We start from the raw sequence: 15,083 nt of genomic DNA on the forward strand, positions 1-15,083 counted from the left end.
ACCTCATCTTCCTCAGTCAGTATCGCAAGAATTTCAGTGTGGGATAGAAGGACTCCTATTTGGAGCAATTGAGCCAACCAAGCCCCCAGAAAAATGGCACGTGGCTACTTCTCTTTAAGGAAAAAGGGAGGATAACCCCATTTTAGATCTTAACAGTCATAGCAGCTTGAACATCTGCAGGGGAGAATTAGATGAGAAGAAGTAGGTCTATTTCTCAATAGGAAATCAGGAGTATCTGTACAAAACACACCCATTGTAATGCTGCTGTATTTTTTTTTTTGTTATCCTGTGGCAGCCTTGCTGTGACATAAGGACAGTGAATACAACATTAGGTCCTCCTGATTTTAAACCAACGTATTTGTGCACCAGACTAGTAAAACGCTAGTCGTCAGGCATGTTCATCTACACTATCGTAAAGCTTGGTCCTCATGACTGGACATTGGAGCAGTAGACCGGTTCCACTGTGGTCCTTTCCCATAAAGGACACTTGTTAGTCTCTGTTTATCTTCATCACTCTCTAGACAATATCGAAGTGTTAACAATTGGTTTAGCGATACTTTATACCGCTTCGCTTTGAAAAATGTGTTCAGTCAGCATGATCCGGTTGCACACAGTATAGCACGAACATGCGCACCTCTTGCAATGTGTCACTCCCCTTGTAAAAAGGGTTCATAAGGAATACATCTGTAGGGCTCTTAATGTAGCCAGATTACGCTTGTGATTTCTCTAATACATGGGAGCTAGCATTTCTTGTTTAAAAGCCGGTCTCTAATTTATTCATTATAGTCAAGTTGTGATGTCACTCGTCACCTGTAATAATGAAATGACATAGCTGCTCCAATATATTGAGCTATTATAGTTGACTTCTGAAGTCACAATGCCTGGTGTTTGAGCCAGAAGCTATGGTGACAGGTAGTTTGCATAAGATTAAAGCTGTAGTTTAAACAGTGAATATGGGAACTGGCCTTTCCTCCTGATATGTATATTCAAAAAGAAAATATGGTCAGTAGAAAGGAGATTCATGGCAAGGTTGTAACTGGAAAGGTAGAATTTGTGCATGTTTCTAAAAAATCTAAGCTACAGGTTTTTTTTTTTTAGCCTGATTTGGCATTAAACCGATTCTAATACTTTAACAACAAAAATACTTACTGCTTTTTGACCGTTTAATTTTGCAGTACATATTCTGCTTTTATTCTTCATTTCTACAATGATCATGAAAAGAATTACCTACCAAATATTTAAGTGGTTTGTGGGAAGTGTAATGTCTGCCCATGTATAATAAGGGATAAAATATCCTTTGCCATGTTATTTCCTGACCTTACAAGGGTCATGGAACTTCTCATAACCTGCAGTATTTTTTTTATGTAATGTAGGGGTACTTTATCCCATATATGCACATCTCTCAATACCATCCTTTGGGTTACAATTGTGTGATTATGTAGCTAAAATAATAGGCTATTTTTATCACTTAGACTGTTAAAATGTCAATCATAAATAACCATATACCTTATGAAGAATTTCAAACACCTACATTCTCACGGCAATGTTGCAGAATTGCTGAAAGCAACCATGGTGCACCGGGTGTATAGCACCATAAACCGTCACGAACGACGTTGGGTATTTACAATACTCACGGCTCGTAAAGCCCCTGCCTCATACTGAAAGCTCTAAGGGGCACAATGTCTGAGTCCACTGGTAGCTCCTGTGAGGTTTCTCCTCCAGTTACCAACATGTTAGGTACCTTGATTCTAGCATAGCACCAGTGATAATACCGAATACAAATCAAAGTTGGTAGCACAGCATCAAAGATGTATTGATTTGTCAAAATAAAGTTCAAATCGGGAATGTGTGTATGTGTGTGTGTATATGTATATATATATATATATATATATATATATATACACACACACACACACACACACACACACACACACACATACATACATACATACACTTCATGGGTGAAGGGTGCACCATTGCTATTACCTCTTGACACCTACTATATTAAAGGTATTCAGCTTTGCCAGCTGTATTTCTCTTAAAGTAATTGTCCCATGGGTCTCGCATCAAGATTGCTGGTCTTACTCCTCCCTGCACCCAGCCTGTTCATCTAGTAGACAGTGGGGCTTCTGTCAATCCAAAGCAAAACATAGCACTTGAGTCTGTTCTGCAGGAAAGGAATGCAGATGTCCCAGCTGGTGCTCCCAGAAATGTATGTGGACCGAAGACAACTCTAGAGAACTTGTTTCCCAGCTGCATCAACAATGAAGGTCAGCGACCTAGTGGAGCTTAGTAGTAGTGCACATGGCTTGAAAATGTGGTGTGAAGAGGAAAGAAGTGCCTCTAAGCTGAAAGGCTCCCATGACGGAAAGCCGGAATGATCTAATACTGTTAATTCAGAAGAGGTTGTCCTGATTCGCTTCAAGAAGCAAGACTGGGAGAGTATAACAAATACCACAACATGAAATCTGATACAGTGTACAATCCAATCTCCTTATGTTGATTATGAAGCCCAGGGTCTAAAGGTTTATAATCCTGGAAGTATCCTGGGCCATTAGAAGGATACTGTTAAGACACCGAATTAGGTGAATGTCTGAGTTCTCAAGAAGGTAAAATGGTCTAGAAAAACTTTTAGAAACACCAAAGATAAATAAAAAAGGATGACAGATGGGAAGGCAGTGAAGATGCTGCATCTCGTCATACCAGAAAACTTCAACAAAAAAAAGTAACACATAGATTCATCAAAGTGCCATTCTGCGAATTTATAATTGCGAAAAATAGCGAATCGCAACTTGAAAATCGCAGAATGGCATTCATGAAGAAATGCGATAGAAAAATGCGAATCGCAGTCGGCCGCAATTTCCGATTGCGATTTTGCCACAATTGCTTAAATTTCGCAGAATCGCCAGTTTTCCATGTTGAAATTGCGATCTCGCAATTTGCGATCTCGCTAACTGCGAGATCGCAAAAACGGGAAGTTGCATTTCGAGCCCATTGATGACATCACAACCAGGAAGTAGGCTTTTCCCTCCCACAAACAGATCACTGAGCCAGACAGTGGAAGCAGCATTGTGAAGAGCTCCACAACAGTGATTTTTCAGCACCCCAGCCGGACACATATCACCAACATGTCCCAGGAAGCAGCAGGGAGCAGTGGCCAAGGAAGGAAGAGAAAAATAAAGTTCGCAGAACAAGAACTTGAGTACCTCATAGAGGGGAAAGGTCCATAGGTCGCACGCTACTCCACCATTCCAGCGGGTATACCCCAAGAGCATCATGGTAAATGCAGTTTTCTCAAAGCGGGTGCGCTTTTCAAAAGTTCCGAAGTGTAATGCAAAGTTTCAGGCCAACTCTGGACACCGGTGTTTCAGGATTATTGTCCTTCATCAGCAGAGTGTAGGAAGATTTTCAGGGGTTGCTGTGCAGGCTGCCAAAGTATTCTCAGGTCTGGTACCTCTCCGGGCGCGTAGGGCGTTACCTGAGCTCGTCAGCTCGAAGGCTCGAGGGAGCCGTATTTAAGTAAAAGGTCCATAGGTCGCACGCTACTCCACCATTCCAGCGGGTATACCCCAAGAGCATCATGGTAAAGGCAGTTTTCTCAAAGCGGGTGCGCTTTTCAAAAGTTCCGAAGTGTAATGCAAAGTTGCAGGCCAACTCTGGACACCGGTGTTTCAGGATTATTGTCCTTCATCAGCAGAGTGTAGGAAGATTTTCAGGGGTTGCTGTGCAGGCTGCCAAAGTATTCTCAGGTCTGGTACCTCTCCGGGCGCGTAGGGCGTTACCTGAGCTCGTCAGCTCGAAGGCTCGAGGGAGCCGTATTTAAGTAAAAGGTCCATAGGTCGCACGCTACTCCACCATTCCAGCGGGTATACCCCAAGAGCATCATGGTAAATGCAGTTTTCTCAAAGCGGGTGCGCTTTTCAAAAGTTCCGAAGTGTAATGCAAAGTTGCAGGCCAACTCTGGACACCGGTGTTTCAGGATTATTGTCCTTCATCAGCAGAGTGTAGGAAGATTTTCAGGGGTTGCTGTGCAGGCTGCCAAAGTATTCTCAGGTCTGGTACCTCTCAGGGCGCGTAGGGCGTTACCTGAGCTCGTCAGCTCGAAGGCTCGAGGGAGCCGTATTTAAGTAAAAGGTCCATAGGTCGCACGCTACTCCACCATTCCAGCGGGTATACCCCAAGAGCATCATGGTAAATGCAGTTTTCTCAAAGCGGGTGCGCTTTTCAAAAGTTCCGAAGTGTAATGCAAAGTTGCAGGCCAACTCTGGACACCGGTGTTTCAGGATTATTGTCCTTCATCAGCAGAGTGTAGGAAGATTTTCAGGGGTTGCTGTGCAGGCTGCCAAAGTATTCTCAGGTCTGGTACCTCTCCGGGCGCGTAGGGCGTTACCTGAGCTCGTCAGCTCGAAGGCGCCGTATTTAAGTAAAAGGTCCATAGGTCGCACGCTACTCCACCATTCCAGCGGGTATACCCCAAGAGCATCATGGTAAATGCAGTTTTCTCGAGGGTTACACTCGCTGGTGAGTTCAGAAGTGTGCGACCCACAGACTTTTCACTTATTTATGGTTCCCTCGAACCATTGAGCTGACGAGCTCGGATAACGCATCTTCGCGCCATGAGGGGTACCAGACCTGTGAATACTTTGGCAGCCTACCCAGCAAACCCTGAAGAAACCTACACTCTGCTGATGAGGAACAACAATTCCGAAACACCGGTGTAGAGAGATGGTGCTGCAACTTTGCTTTTACACTTCCAGAGCTACGAAAGGCGCACACGCCTAGAAAGACTGCATCTACCATGATGCTCGAGGGTTACACTCGCTGGTGAGTTCAGAAGTGTGCGACCCACAGACTTTTCACTTATTTATGGTTCCCTCGAACCATTGAGCTGACGAGCTCGGATAACGCATCTTCGCGCCATGAGGGGTACCAGACCTGTGAATACTTTGGCAGCCTACCCAGCAAACCCTGAAGAAACCTACACTCTGCTGATGAGGAACAACAATTCCGAAACACCGGTGTACAGAGATGGTGCTGCAACTTTGCTTTTACACTTCCAGAGCTACGAAAGGCGCACACGCCTAGAAAGACTGCATCTACCATGATGCTCGAGGGTTACACTCGCTGGTGAGTTCAGAAGTGTGTGACCCACAGACTTTTCACTTATTTATGGTTCCCTCGAACCATTGAGCTGACGAGCTCGGATAACGCATCTTCGCGCCATGAGGGGTACCAGACCTGTGAATACTTTGGCAGCCTACCCAGCAAACCCTGAAGAAACCTACACTCTGCTGATGAGGAACAACAATTCCGAAACACCGGTGTACAGAGATGGTGCTGCAACTTTGCTTTTACACTTCCAGAGCTACGAAAGGCGCACACGCCTAGAAAGACTGCATCTACCATGATGCTCGAGGGTTACACTCGCTGGTGAGTTCAGAAGTGTGCGACCCACAGACTTTTCACTTATTTATGGTTCCCTCGAACCATTGAGCTGACGAGCTCGGATAACGCATCTTCGCGCCATGAGGGGTACCAGACCTGTGAATACTTTGGCAGCCTACCCAGCAAACCCTGAAGAAACCTACACTCTGCTGATGAGGAACAACAATTCCGAAACACCGGTGTACAGAGATGGTGCTGCAACTTTGCTTTTACACTTCCAGAGCTACGAAAGGCGCACACGCCTAGAAAGACTGCATCTACCATGATGCTCGAGGGTTACACTCGCTGGTGAGTTCAGAAGTGTGCGACCCACAGACTTTTCACTTATTTATGGTTCCCTCGAACCATTGAGCTGACGAGCTCGGATAACGCATCTTCGCGCCATGAGGGGTACCAGACCTGTGAATACTTTGGCTGCCTACCCAGCAAACCCTGAAGAAACCTACACTCTGCTGATGAGGAACAACAATTCCGAAACACCGGTGTACAGAGATGGTGCTGCAACTTTGCTTTTACACTTCCAGAGCTACGAAAGGCGCACACGCCTAGAAAGACTGCATCTACCATGATGCTCGAGGGTTACACTCGCTGGTGAGTTCAGAAGTGTGCGACCCACAGACTTTTTACCTCATAGAGGGGGTCTGTAAGGACCATGGACGCCTCTTCAGCAAGGACTCCCAGAGGGTGCCAGAGGCAGACAAGCGCCGGATCTGGCTGCGCATCCGCGCAAAAGTAAATTCTGTCGGGGTGAGCCAGCAGGCAATCGACGACTTGAAGAAGAGTTGGTACGACCTGAGAGGTCGTGCAAAGGAGCGTGTTGCGGAGAGGCTTGGGGAGCGACTTGCCACCGGTGGAGGGGATCCAATTGCCACACCCAACACTCCATTGGAGGACCTTGTCGAGGACACCCTCACACCAGAAGCCTGCGTGGGTGTTATTCAGCTGGACTCGTCCGGACCCAGCCAAAAATCACAAGGTAAGTGCCATGCGACTGCGACCCCGTCCCCTAACAATGCCCATGACTCCTGAGCTAGCAATATGACATCCCCAGTAATGCAGTCCATGAACACCTGAAATGCCCCAATGCATTGTGGTAGTTGTAGTGTAATCATAATTTCCCAGATAGCCCAACAAAGCCAGACCTGTCAAATCATAGTAATTCCAAAAGCCAGTCAGGGAATGCAAGCCTGCATGCATGTAGCAACATCTCATGTGCAAGATACACATCATTAATCATTCACCCTTGTACATCACAGGTGCTGCCAACCAACCCAGCACTGACAGCGAGGCCCTACATGTCGAGGAGGTACCGGAGGACACTGAGGGAGAGGGCCAATCTGAACAACAACCAGGTCCATCCCAGCCACCTGCAGTGATTTCACCACCACCCCGTGTGGACAGGGCCACCCCTGCTGCCACAGGTGTCCAGCCACCACCCCAACAGACACCCACGGCAGTTGTACAGGCAACACCACCAGCGGCTAGGAGGCAGACGAGGCGCACGGCCGGAGCAAGATCCCAGTCCAGAAGACTGAGCCGCATGCAGGGTCAAGCCTCAACAGGCACGGGCAGGGCACTCCATCTACCTGATCCTGGCCTGGCCATTGAACGCCGCATGCTGGCGGTACACCAAAGACAGGCGCGTCACCTGGCAGCGATACATCTTGAGCTGCAGAAGACTGGCCAAAATGTTGGACAGATGACCGCAGCTGTCCGTGAAAATAGCCAGCTGCTGGTAGCCCAGCAGGACATGACCCGCCGCCGCCACCGCCAACTACTGGCCCGCCTGTCAGCCTACACCAGGTCCAACCATTTAGTAGGCAATGCTACATCGCAACTGTCGCGCAGATCACTTGCCATGCAGGGTCAAATGGTACAGTGTTGCCAAGATGTGGCCAGGTCACTCGAACTGCTGACAGCAGCAGTGCTCAGCATGCGGCCCACTGCCCATGGTGAACCAGGGGGGGGTGAGGATGCCAGCGAGGTCGCGTCCACCAACAGCAGCATGTCCTTGGCGCCGGTGCCTGAACGCCGCCACAGCAGTAGGGCCACAGCAGGATCACAGGCCAACACCGTCCCTCAGGACCCTGAGAGACGACTCTGTGCGTCTGGACGTAGGCGCCAGTGACACCTTGAACACTGTCTGTAGGGCCATGCTGGACACCTAAGCAAGCCCTCTACCCCTGCATGGGGAGGTATGAAGCAATACTGTCCTCATGTCACACCAAGGAAAACAAAGGCAACATTATTGTGATTTAACAATAAAAATGTATGGTCTCACTTAATTCCAACTCATGTCATTATTACATTTGTCATGCATGAGTGCAGTGTTGTGTGAGGGGAATGGGTGCACTAGAAACAGTTATTAGTGAATTGGTTGCGGTGCCTGTGTCCTTCTGCAGGATTTTTCCCGCGTGCATGACGCACATGTGGAGGTGGGCGGTTGTCCCCTTCCGACTCACTGCCAGATATCTCCACTGGTATCCTGCGCTTGGTAGCAATGTTGTGGAGTATTGCACACACGGCCACGATGCGGCAGCAGACCTCAGGCGTGTATTTCATGGCCCCACCAGTCTTGTGAAGTATGCGGAAACGGCTCTTCAAAAGCCCAAATGTCCTCTCAATGCAATTTCTTGTGCGTATGTGTGCAGCATTGTAACGCCTTTGCTGTGGTGTGGCAGGGTTGAGGTATGGGGTGAGGAGGTAGTCACGGAGACCGTAGGCGCTGTCACCTGAATTCGAATCTGCTCAAAAAAGCGGTAGCTAGAAACTGGCACCTAATTAAAAACATCAACACTGAATTCAATGCGAAGCCTCTATTAGCTTTCAGAAAAAAATTGGACCATTGGAAACCATTTGGTAAGGGCAGCCATGCCACAAAAGGGTGTTATATCAGTCAGAAGTTACATTGGCCTCCCTCCAGTGGTAGGACAAAAAAAATGCGTAACCTGTGTATGTTGTCCATCCACAGAAGAAGGATCAGTGTTCCAACATAAAAACATCTTCTGGAAACACAATTCGTTTACCAATTGTAAGCCACGCAATGTAATCTATGGAATTAAATGTCCATGTGACTTGTTATATATTGGTAAAACCAACCAGGAAGTGAGGTCCCGCATTACACAACATAGGTCACGGATAAGAAATAAGGTACTTACAGCGCCATTGGTGAATCATTGGTTGACAATGGACCCCAAGGAATCTGAGCTCAAATGGACAGTCATCCTGAAGGTTGACAAAGATCAAAGAGGCGGAGACTTAGATAAGAAACTATTCCAAAGGGAAGCAATGCTTATCCTCAAATTTAACACGGTGGTAGAGGGTTTGAACGAAATGTCAGAATTATATAAACTCAGCTGAATTGTCTATACAATTTCCTGCCCTGTGAAGCCATGACCGACACACAACCTGTCTGTATTCCTTAGGTTGCACAAATAGATTCCCACTTTTTTGCAACCGCACTTAAGTTGGCAACAGTGTCCGGATCAGCAAACACAAAATCGTCTGAGAACTACAACATCCAGTGCACACCAGCCGATGGATGCCTGGAACAACCTATTCAAACACCAACGAGCATTCTCCTCATGCTCGTTTCTGCATGTTTTCAGCCATCTATTAATGTTGTCGGCTCCCAATACACCCTCCTATCTAAATCAGCTAACAGCCTGCACTTTCGCCCACTCGCGGGACCGAGTAAACACTACATCACCCCGAATTCCTAGCTACTCCAATGACGATTCTTAACATCCAATGGGCGCGCCCATCAAACGAGTTTGCCTTCCGAAGATTGCAGAGACTCGAGCAGAGGCACAGACGCCGGTTGCACGAAGGTAAGCTTCGTCCGCCCCGGACGACACGCTAGAATACAATATTTGTAGTTATTTCCAACAATTGAGGAGACTTACGCAGGACTCTGTTTTCAGGTCTTTCATTGACCCGTGACTCCCGCCAGTGTTGCGAAGATTTACAGCCCGACATTGGAAACGAAAACAAGTAAGCAAAAACCGTCTGTGACATGTTTTGTCCCGCCCTTGCTCTAAATTAGCCCGTTAGCTCACTCTAGTCTTCTTTCCCCTGCAGACCCCTGACACACCCCACCACCCGAATTCATGTAAGTAATACTCTAGAAGGCTCTGTGAGCCGTGTTGTATATGGTTGTACATATATAGGTCGATTGACAACAAGTTGTCCTTTACATTTGTGTTACAGTGGTGCCTCGCCCGGTTTTCCTCATTTACAGTGTACATGCTCATTCAAGGTAAGAGGTGGTACACGAGTGGTGGTAGCTAGTAATCCCCTACGCTAGTAGTTCTCATTAGTGACATCTCCCCCATTTCTCTCGTTCAGTTATGAGGTCCTGATGAGAACCCTCTCACTGTACAAGGGTTCGAAACGCGTAGACCGTTTTTCTACACCATAAGACTCTTTGAATTACAAATAGTATTGCAAGAAAATCTTTAAATAGGATACCCAATTCCGAAAAAATATTGCTATGGTGTATGCTTTTGTTGTTGTATAATTTCATTTTGTGACATTGTAAATTGTAAATATTGTTGTCTGGATGTGTGGTTTGGATGAGAGAGTGAGTGTTTGAATGCAAAAGTTGATCAACCAGGTATGATTGCGTCCCTTCATTATTGAGTCTTTTATGATAATGTCATTTTTATGAATATGATATTTTGTATTGTTTGTGTTTTCTACTATTGTTAAATCTTGGTGAACTCTAACCAACGAATTGTTCGAAAAATCCTTCGTTAAAATAAAAGTGATTAACTCTATGAAATTTATTTTCCACCCCGCACTCAGTTTAATTCTTTGCGCGTAGGTTATTGAAACAAAATAGTAATCACAGTACTGGCAGGTGTTTTGTTTGGACCTGAAGGAAAGAAGCACAGGGTGAGTGCCTGTTCTGCGCAGATACATGATCACAGTGTACTATTTGGGGGCATGTGTACTTACCTAGTAGGTGTCCTTCGCCAAAGTCTCCCCTGGCCAGTCGTGTGTGCATGCCGCTGTGCCGGAATATGAAGGAGTCATGTGTGCTCCCCGGATATTGTGCCACTATGTCCGTGATGATTGTTTTGGCGTTGCACACCATCTGGATTTTGAGGGAGTGGTAGGACTTGCGGTTGCGGTACATGTATTCCGTTTGTGCTGGTGGGCAGATGTGGATGTGGTACAGTCGATGCATCCTATTACATGTGGGAATTGCGCGATATTGTAGAACTGAAGCTTGGTGTCATTCAAGGCCTGTTGGGAAGGAGATGTAGTGGTGTAGCCGGGTCAGCATTGCCTCCAGGAAACTCCTTAGGCAGCGGGACATGGTGGGCTGGGATATCCCCCCTGCATCAGCGACTATCCCCTGGAAGCTTCCGGATGCCAGTAGGTGCAGGCTGCACAAGACCTGGACATGGGTGGGCAAGGCATTGGTCCTCCTTGTTGGGTGCTGCATCAGGGGCTCTAGGTCCCGGATCAGCTTGATGATCATAGCCCCATTCAGGTGGTACTTAGAGTATATTTGCTCATTAGTTTGGCCCAGAAGGGTGATCCGCTGGTGGAATATTCGCTCCTGGATCCTGCGTCTGTTCCCTGCTGTAGCCTTCGCCGCCTGACCACCATGTAGAGTCCAGGCATTGTGAGAGTCCTCATGCTCCAGCTGCGTATCCTTAAGTGTGTTTGGTCAGGCCTGCACCTGTAGGTAGTTTGTTAGTTATTATTATTATTTTTTCTCATTACTGGTTACCACCTGGTTTGGGTTCTCCTTAAATTGCACGTCGCTAATAGCGATTTCGGTTTTTTTCGCATTTTGCGATTTTACATGAATAGCGATAGCGATTATTTAGCGATTTCGCAAATTAATTAGCAGATTCCATGGTTTCTCGCAATTTCCGATTTGCTAATGGGCTTCTTCCAGGATTCTGCGAATTACTTTGCGATCTCGCAATTTTTCTTTAGCGAATTCGCTATTTTGGAGTTTACACTGTCATGAATTCCTTTTCTTCAAATTGCGATCGCAATTGCTAATTCGCAGCTATTGCGATCGCAATTTGGCTTCATGAATCTATCTGTAAGTGTCTATCCGGTCCAGCTAGACTATGCAGTTACTTGTAAGCAGAGATTCCACTCCAGCTTGAAACAATCAGGCCAAGTACGTTCAGGTGTGTCGAGTTTTTCACAGGCACCTATCCCCCCTGGCCTTCTTGGGCACAGGAAAGAAGGAACTAATCAACACCCACCCTAACAATGAAACTGGTAAGATGGCACACTTCAACGCCAGTTTCTAGACCTTCTCATATATGTGAAAGTGTCCTGTGCCAGGTAGGGGTGGGTAGATGTCAACACCACTGGACCAGTCACAAAGTCTATGTATCCTTGGGCAGTGTGGAAAACCCAATGTATTGGGCTTGTCCTTCTGTATCCTCTTTCCACTCTCCCAGACTCTTTCCTTACTTAGAACTTTCTCATCATTCACCCATCTGCTTTTCATAGTCTCAAATTCCATTAACATTTTAGCCACCTGACCCCAATGGGCATCCTAAATTTTTTTAAATAACTGACTCACATGTAATTCATTTACTTTTTTAAACATATCCTTCCCATCCATCTTTATTTTAGCCCCGTTCCTCGTTATTTGTTATTGTATCTGAATCACTCAGTTTAAGTTTAAGTTTAAAAATTTGTATAGCGCACTACTCACCCAGAGGGTCTCAAGGCGCTTGAGGAAGGGGGTACTTTACTTATCGAATATCCAAGTTTTTAGTTGTTTTCTGAAGGAGAGGTGGTTCTGTGTAAGGCGGAGGTGGGTGGGGAGAGAATTCCAGGTCTTGGCCGCTAAGTAGGAGAAGGATCTTCCCCCCATGGTGGATCTTTGGATGCGTGGAATTGCGGCGAGGGCTTGATTGGACGATCGTAGTTGGCGGGTGGGGGTGTAAAAGGACAGGCGCGTGTTGAGGAATTCGGGTCCTAGGTCGTATAGGGCTTTGTGTGCGTGGGTGAGGAGGCGGAACGTTATTCTCTTGTTGACGGGGAGCCAGTGGAGGTCTTTCAGGTAACCGGAAACGTGAGCTTGGCGGGGGATGTCTAGGATGAGTCTGGCCGAGGCGTTTTGGATGCGTTGGAGTTTTTTCTGTAGTTTGGCTGTGGTTCCAGCGTAAAGGGTGTTTCCGTAGTCCAGTCGGCTTGTGACCAGTGCATGGGTGACCGTCTTTCTTGTTTCGATGGGGATCCAACTGAAGATTTTTTTGAGAATACGTAGGATGTTGAAGCAAGATGATGAGACGGCGTTGACTTGTCTGGTCATCGAGAGGGAGGAGTCCAGGATGAAGCCCAGGTTACGTGCGTGGTCCGTCGGCATTGGTGCGGTTCCCAGGGCCGGTGGCCACCATGAGTCGTCCCAGGCGGAGGGGGATGATCCTAGGATGAGGACTTCCGTTTTGTCCGAGTTCAGTTTTAAACGGCTGTTCTTCATCCATTCGGTTACTTCTTTCATCCCTTCGTGTAGGTTGGTTTTGGCGGTGTTTGGATCAACTGGGTGTCGTCTGCGTAGGAGATGATGTTGAGGTTTTGTTGGCGCGCGATGGATGCGAGGGGACTCATGTATACGTTGAAGAGGGTGGGACTCAGTGATGATCCTTGTGGTACGCCGCAGATGACTTCGGTGGCCTCTGATCTAAAAGGGGGGAGGCGGACTCTCTGCGTTCTTCCGGTGAGGAACGAGATGATCCAGTCGAGTGCTTTTCCTTGAATTCCGACGTTGCTGAGGCGTTGTATAAGGGTGCTATGACAGACTGTGTCGAAGGCTGCGGAGAGGTCAAGTAGGATGAGGGCAGCTGTTTCTCCGTTGTCCAGTAGAGTTCGAATGTCGTCAGTTGCTGCGATGAGGGCGGTCTCGGTGCTGTGTTTGGCTCTGAAGCCGGACTGTGAAGGGTCGAGGGCTTTGTTGGATTCGAGGAAGGTGGCGAGCTGATTGTTGACGGCTTTTTCGATGACTTTTGCAGGGAATGGGAGGAGCGAGATGGGGCGGTAGTTCTTAAGTTCAGTAGGGTCTGCTGTGGGTTTCTTCAGGAGGGCGCTGAGTTCGGCATGTTTCCAGCTTTCCGGGAAGGTAGCGGAGTTGAGGGAGCAGTTGATGACGTCTCGGAGATGGGGTGCGATAATGGAGTCTGCTTTGTTGAAAATGTGGTGGGGGCAAGGGTCGGTTGGCGATCCTGAGTGGATGGTGTTCATCAGACGGATGGTGTCTTCAGTGGTGATTGGGTTCCAGGCGCAAAGGTTGTTGGAGGGGGGTTTTAGTTCGGAGGTGGGTGGGGTGGACTGGTCTCCAAAGCTGTTATGTATGTCCGCGATTTTGCTGTGGAAAAACGAGGCTAGAGAGTCGCAGAGGTCTTGGGAGGGAGTGATGTCGTTGGTGCCGGCGGTGGGGTTGGTAAACTCTTTGACGATGTTGAATAGTTCCTTGCTGTTGTGGGCGTTGTTGTTGAGTCGATCCTTGAATGCTGATTTCTTGGTGGATCGGATCAGTTGGTGGTGTTTTCGGGTGGCGTTCTTGAGGGTGGCTAGGTTGTCAGTGGTTGGGTTTTTTCGCCAGGCTTTCTCGAGGGTGCGACATATCTTCTTGGATTTCTTAAGGTCATCATTGAACCAGGGGGCTTTTTTGCTACCTTGCTTGGTTTGATTGTTTTTCAAGGGTGCTAATTCGTCAGCGCTGTGGGTGATCCATTGTGTGAGGTTAGTGGCTAATTGGTTTGGGTCCGATGAATTGGCAGGAGGGTTTTGGTGGAGCGATGTGAAGAGCTGGTCGGTGGTGATTTTGTTCCAGTTTCTGCAGGGAATTGGTTGTGGGTGGTTGTAGGTCGTAGTCTTTTTGTAGTTGAAGTGAACGCAGCTGTGGTCCGTCCAATGGAGAGCTGTGGTGTGATTGAAGGAGATGTGTTTGCTGGAGGTGAAGATTGGGTCGAGTGTGTGCCCGGCATAGTGGGTGGGGGTGTCAACAAGTTGTTTGAGTCAGAGATTGGCGAGGTTGTCCAGAAGGGTGGTGGTGTTGCTGTTGTTGTTTTTTTCCAGATGGAAGTTGAAGTCTCCCAGTAGAATGTAGTCCTCGGAGGGGAGGGCGTGAGGGCTGATGAAGTCAGTGATGTCTTCGCTGAAATGTGTGCGGGGTCCTGGTGGCCTGTAGATGAGGGTGCCTCTGAGTGTGGTCTTGGGGTCGGTGTGGATCTGGAAGGGAAGGTGTTCGGCGGCTGCGAGGTTATCGTCGGAACTGGTCGTGATGCGGATGGTGTTCTTGTGGACGATGGCTATGCCTCCTCCTGTTTGGTTGGTGCGGTCTTTTCGGATGATCTTGTAGCCGTCCGGGATGGCTATGGCGATGTCGGGCGCTGATGAGGCGATCATCCAGGTTTCTGTAAGAAAGGCGACGTCCGGCGATGTGGTGTCGAGTAGGTTCCAAAGTTCAATGGCGTGTCTGTGGACCGAGCGGGTGTTGAGCAGGATGCACTTCAGGTGATTGTAGTCGGAGCTCTGTTTGCAGTTTGTGGATTTGGTGTGGGTCCTGATGCAGTCGAACTTGCAGGAGTGGCAGGTGAAGGGTCCATGGGTGTGTCCTGGGACGGCTTGGTAGCATTTAGGGAGTCGGCCGG

Source organism: Lissotriton vulgaris, chromosome 12 (assembly GCF_964263255.1).
Source record: "Lissotriton vulgaris chromosome 12, aLisVul1.2, whole genome shotgun sequence".
NCBI classification, from domain to species: Eukaryota; Metazoa; Chordata; class Amphibia; order Caudata; family Salamandridae; genus Lissotriton; species Lissotriton vulgaris.